Source organism: Tachypleus tridentatus, chromosome 5, assembly GCF_004210375.1.
Source record: "Tachypleus tridentatus isolate NWPU-2018 chromosome 5, ASM421037v1, whole genome shotgun sequence".
Lineage (NCBI taxonomy): Eukaryota > Metazoa > Arthropoda > Merostomata > Xiphosura > Limulidae > Tachypleus > Tachypleus tridentatus.
The window spans coordinates 53,413,392-53,419,826 of NC_134829.1; the positions used below are offsets into that span (position 1 = coordinate 53,413,392).

The 6,435-nt window shown below is 31.0% G+C and overlaps 1 long non-coding RNA gene across 1 annotated transcript; it reads left to right on the forward strand.

The window, feature by feature from the left end:
• The first annotated feature begins 424 nt into the window (after positions 1 to 424).
• LOC143250290 (uncharacterized) lies at positions 425 to 4,331 on the forward strand. Its single transcript, XR_013028126.1, has 3 exons — positions 425 to 610; positions 1,933 to 2,014; positions 4,037 to 4,331. It is a non-coding gene; the product is annotated as an uncharacterized LOC143250290 (long non-coding RNA).
• Positions 4,332 to 6,435: the final 2,104 nt, after the last annotated feature.

Genomic DNA, 6,435 nt, shown 5'->3' on the forward strand with positions numbered 1-6,435 from the left:
TACTTTATAAAATAAATTTAGAAACTGGCCCTTGAAACTTTATCTACTTTCAAGATTGACAGTGTTAATTTACCTTGGGGTGTGTTAGTTACATCAGAAAATATTTAGATTACTGTTAAACCTTTCAAATATGAAATTTTAAAATGCAAATAACACAACTAACTAGAAGTGAAATGTAAATATAATTTAATTGTCACTCTAACTGTAACACATGTGTGTAAGGAGCAACCAAAGTGCAATTGGGAACAAAGTGGTTATGTGTGAGAGAGCCATTATGAAGTAACACAAGTACTCTACTTTGAAAACAGTAATATGTGAGTGTTCAGGTTGTAGAACAATCAATATGAGATATGTTGGGATTTTTCTTCTTCTGTCAGCTACTCTAAACAAAGAATGCTGCAGTTGAAACGCGTTTGTCTTACAGGTTTCTTGTTTGGCAAGAGAAGCCTTTAGTGCAATGAAAGGACTCCAACAACCACATGTGTTGTGTGGGAGGTTTAACATACCTGCAAATGGTCCAGCCTACCAGCTTTTGAAAGATGGTTACCTTAGCAATGAGATGATTGAAGACTTACAGGCCAGAAAAGATGTTTCACTTCCTGGAAAAGAGGTAAGACTGCTTGCCGTGCCGCCAGTAGAAACTTCAATCATAGCCTTGATACAGACAGTACATGTCCTTAACAATTTGTTTGCCCACTAGTTTACATGAAACTGAATCAATATATCTGCTTCAAAGATTGTCATACTCCATGTTTTCAACCTTTGACTAAATTTTAGTAAGCTAATCGGTTTTATAAAGGTTTGTGTGATAATAGTACGACGTGATGTGAAGGTTGAGAATCTTGCTGATAAGTTGTGTTTCTTTCTATATTAGTATATTAACAGAAATAACAAAGATCAACTGAAAGATAATGAATGAAGATTAGTGGGTGGTACTCGTGTTTTAGAGTTCTCATTTTTTCATCACCAAAAGGAAGAATTAAAATAAGTTATTCATGTAATTATTCTTCTAACCAAGTTCTACCAGTTGAAACAAACAAGCACTTGTTTTACAGATATGTTATGTGAAGGCTGGCTTTCTTGTTTGGTTAGGATGCTTCACTTATTTTTGTGTTCAGTGAATCATCTGTTTTGGTATGGCCTTTAGTTATGCTCTTTCTTCCAGTCATTAGCTATCAAGACTGTTGTCCCTGAAGGGATTCATTCCTCTTTGGTTGTCTCCATAAGCTATACATGTGTTTCTATCCAGAGGATATTTGTGGTCTTTCTCAACAAAGGCCTATAAAATTATTTATTTTTAAGAAAAAAACTTTGGACTGTTTTGACGAGTAACCTTAATGTTAGAGTGGATGCTCTTTAGATATGAATTTTAATAAATCAAAGTGAATTTTCTGTACATTCCTTGTCACAATTGAGTGAAATGAAAAAAGTGTACTGAACATTTCATTAAAAACAAACTATTAATGGTGCCTCATTCATGTTTTAATTAATAGAGCAACTTAAGCGAATTTACTGGTTGCGTTTAGAGCCTTTTCTTTTGAAATTTCTGTCAGTACAATAATTGGATGTTACCACTAACTTTTAAACTGAGTTTTCATCTGTTTCAGTGATTTCTTCTTGTGCATGTTTATCTTCAAAACTTTCAACATAATTTGTTTAAAGATTTTATTCCGAGTTCATTCACATACCTTTTATTTGGTTCAGTGTCACACTTTGGGTGAGGATATCATCTTGGAAAAGAAAAGAAGTCAGATATTGGCAAGTTCCACAGTATCTTGCTGGAAAGAGGCAGAGCATAATATGTTGTGGTGATTATTGTACTATAGAAATTTTGATATAAAAAAATGAGATCGTGAAGTTACATTTAAGCCTTGAGGAAAACATGAAAACTTATTTTAACAATAAACTGAATACCCTTATTTATGTATGTAGAATGCTGCTCTGGTGAACCTGTTATGGAAGGCATTTCAACATCCGTCATCACATCTTCAGTAGCTGCTACTCAACTGTCAAGGCATGTAGTAGTTTTTTATAATTACTGGTGATATTGTTTTCATAAACATAGATTATAGAAATAATATATTACTTCTAGAATCTTCCCTTAAATTCCTTGTTAATGTGAAATTGTGTTTTATACTTTCTAATTAGTATAAGTAAAACTCCAAACTTTACAATAATCCTAATTATTAGTTTTGTACCCTTGTTACCATCAGGGCCATTTGAAAGTACCACTCTTAGTAATTCAGCCATCAGTCTGGCTGCTAAAAATTTTAATACTGATATGTGAGATGGTGCATAGAAATTTGTTACATTTGGCCTGCATCTATTTTATTTAAATGGTATGTCAAAGAGAATTTTAAAATGAAGTAAATTGATTGTGGTGGTCTGATATTTCTAGTATTAGTCAATGTTCACACTGTTTTCAACAACATATTCAATACAGTTGTTAGAGTTACAGCTGTTTTCTTTAGTCTAAAATACAAAAGTTGAAAAGAAGATTAGAAAATCGGACTGAAGTCAGTAATTATTATAAGTAAAATGTTAATTTCTGATCAAACTAAACGTAACTTTTCCATTAGTATGACTAATTAAATACACTCTTTTACCTTCCTATTTATAAAGATTAGTAAAGAAAGGAAGTAAGTCTTTGTTTGACTCTGAGTTTGGCTCATTTACCATTTCTGTTGGTCAGATAAAAAAATTCACTATGGCATTGAAAGTTTAGAAGAACTTAACCTTTCCACATAGGTTGGGGTCAAAGGCCATGTCATCACATTTGTTGACTTCAATTCTAAATTTTAATAAACTATTATTTCATGAATTTTTTGTCAGTAAGTTTGGTTTTAAATTTTGTGATTTGAAAGTAAATATTAAAAATACTGTTAAATATTGATATATTATGACATGTGGTATGTTGAATGCAGCACTGGTTCAAATTAGGTTTCTGTGATAACAAAGTACTAAGTCTATAGTTTTGTATGAAATAGGAGCTCAAATTACCAAAATTGACAAGTAAGACTATAAAGGTAAGAACCTCAGCTTCATTTGGCTGAGATATGGCTTATGTACCGAAGTCAAACACAGTAACTTCATTGGTTAGGCAGTATGCAAAAGAAATACAAAATGCATAATAAACCTTAAGACTTAAAAAAAAAAATCTCATATCTCATTAACATACACTTACTAATTTAAAAGTAATAGCATGATAGTTATAACAAACACAAAATGGCTATGAAGTCAATCCCAGGGGCTGAGCACATGCTGAAAGAGTTGAGATTTAGAACGAAGTGCAGAAAATGTCTTTAACTTTTGATAACAGACAAAAAAAAGTTCAAAAAATTATATTTTAACAAAGTTTAAAATAGTTTTAAAACATTTGAAATTGGTTGAAAAACATTTGTTTCTGAATGTTTTGTCTTCATATGGATTCAGATGTAGAATTTGTTTGGGAAGGCATGTTTACCATCTGTGGTAATTTTCAGAAATTACATGTGAAGTATCTAGCTTTCTTAAAACAGTTTTGTATTCTTGATTAAAACTAATGTGTGACTCGTGTTCAATGTTTATCATCATGGGTACTACTGTTGTTCCTAAAGAGAAACTAACCTCTATAATTTTGACAGTGAAGAAATGTGTTGCTCAATGTGTGATATAGGTTACCTGGACATTTTCTCTAATTGATGTAGCAAGTTAAACTTATTAAAACTCTTCAGGGAGGGACAGTTGGTAGTTAGCTGATTACTTGCTTAACCATCAAATGCAAACTAACTTATTGCACTGGACCATTCTGATATAACTTTTAATAAAGAGCTACTCTCAGGGTTGTTTTGGACTGTTGGGTATCTACAGACTATTATACAATTACATCAATTGATAATCTAAGTTAAATTCTTACAAGTTCATCCAACATAATAATTTTCCCCACAGTAATTGGATATATAATAAGTTTGTACCAACTCTGTATATATTTTTGTGTTACTTTTACATATTTTCGCCTAAAAGCACTTTATTAATGCTTGGTTTATGTCTGTAACAGGGCTGTGAGTTAGTGATACCAGAAACAGAACCTGGAAAAACAAAGACTTCACCAAATTTGGTGTGGTTCAGCTCTGATTCCTTAAACACTGTTGGTGTACTGGACATTGAATCATCACTATTGTCTTGTGGGTTTGAAAGCCTGAAGGCAGACATTGCATTTGTGAGCTCATGCACTTAAATGTGTAAAGAAAGTTGTCCCACTATTGGTGTTTGTGTTTTTAAAGAAAATGATAAACATAAAGTTTTAAACCATTGTCATTGAGTGTATTAGAAATACAGGATTCTTTTTAACATAGTGCTGATATGTTAACAATTAATTTTGATCATATCTATATCATTACATTTTGTTGACGCATTACTTTATTCATTATTTTCAAATCATTTGCAATATATGTTCGCTTTTAGGTGCCCATTTTATTTGTTGACATATTTCATTATAAATTCTCTTCACCTCTGTGTCTAAGTTTAGTACACTTAGCATTTCATTGTATCACTAATCACATCATAAAGCACATTCATGATTGAAATAAATTGTAAATGGGAGATGGTCTGAATTTCTAGAAAGATTTCCATGTGATAACTACTTAACTCTGAATTCACATATTCACTTTAACTAACCCAAAATTTGTTTGATATATTAATGAAAACCTTTTGTTTTGTGCACATGCATAGTAGTAAGTTTTCACCCACATAGAGTTAATTATATTTTAAAACACATGTGGTTGAGTGATATGTCTACATGAAAACCTTTCTTCTTTGATCATTCTCACTTTTAGTATTTCAATCATCCATTTCATCAGAATCATTGTTTGTATGAATTAGTGTTTTCCCACAAACATTTCAGCTTCTTTTAACAACTTTCTTTAACTATCTGCTGACAACAAAGTTGTTTACTGTCACCGACAACCACTCAGTCTTATTTTGTAAGATTGATACTAGTTGAATTTAAATCTTTGGTTATGAACTTGTCTCAGACATGTATTTTATACAATCATTGAGTTAGAAAATAGAGTATTTTTGTCCTGTACACAGTTTTAAATTTGTTTCTTGGTATTTTAACATATGAAAACTTGTACCTGAATTGTGCGTGTTTTCGATTGTACTCTGACAAAACTTCCTTCTGACTTGTGTGACGTGTTTCTTGGTAATACGCTCTATACTTAAATGTTATAATGAAGTTTTTCTTTACCTTATCTTCTGCAAACTCAGTTTTCCCCCCCTACTTTTAAGTTAACATTGTAGCAGAAATCTCCATCTATACAAGTAAGAGATGCTGAATCAGAGGTGGTTTTTGAAACTGAACCGAATGAAATGTTTGTTCCTCTTAACTTTGACCTTGTAACTGTGAAATGCTCACTAATATTAACAGTATCATTGCTTTTGTCAGATGAGTATGGATTTTGTGTGTTACGTCGTGAGTTGGTGTGTTAGTATTCTGTGTAGTAACACAGTCTAAAGAAACTTTTGTTTCCCTGTTCTTACAAAAACTTATAAAGTGGTTAATCTCAGTTTTCGTTTTAAAATTTAAATATAAAATGATAATAAAAATTTGTCAGACTATTTTTTAAAAGATAAGTATTTTATTGGCATAATTTAGGATATGGGAAGAATTTTCATATATAATAATGATTAATGTTTTATAATTTAGAGGCTGTCCTCTACATAAAAACAAAAGAAACCATTGTGTTGCATAAGATGTATTTTTATGAGTATCAAACCTTTAACAAGTTGTCAAAATGACTTTCTTATGTGATTATGGAGGTTTGTAATTTAAAGTACGCAAACCTGATGTAAAACAAAAGTGGTAGCTTTTAATACATTAATTAGTGAAGCCAGTAAGTTATTCATGGTTTGAGAAGTGCATTCATATTAATAAAAATATTTTAAATATTAGAGGACTACCAGAGTCAAAGGGGGGGGGGTCTATTGCATATAATATATTTATTCACAGTGTATGAAGAAAACCTTCAAACATAAAGCTATGGGTGGTTGCAGTTTATTTCTGCATTAATTAAGCTTTTGTTTTCTTAAGTTATATTTTTAGGTACAAATCATTGAATTTAAAGCATATCAAAAAACAGGCCTTGTACACTGGGATAGTATTTGTATCTTTGGTTTCTTGTTTTTGTCTGGTTGTCATGAGGTTTAAAGCATATTACCATGTAGTTTTGTTTGCTGTTCATGCTGTAGTACTTGTAATTATCTAGTGGTTCCAATAAATGTTTTGTTTTTGTTTTTCTTCAAATTTAGTTTTGCTAGCTTGTCTTGTATTCTAAAATTTAAAATGTAGGTGGTTATTTTTGTACAACCTGATACCTTTTAAAAATTATATAATTAATATTGATTGTATTTCAAAGTTGAATTAAGAACACAAATTTGCTCCTGGGATAGATTTTT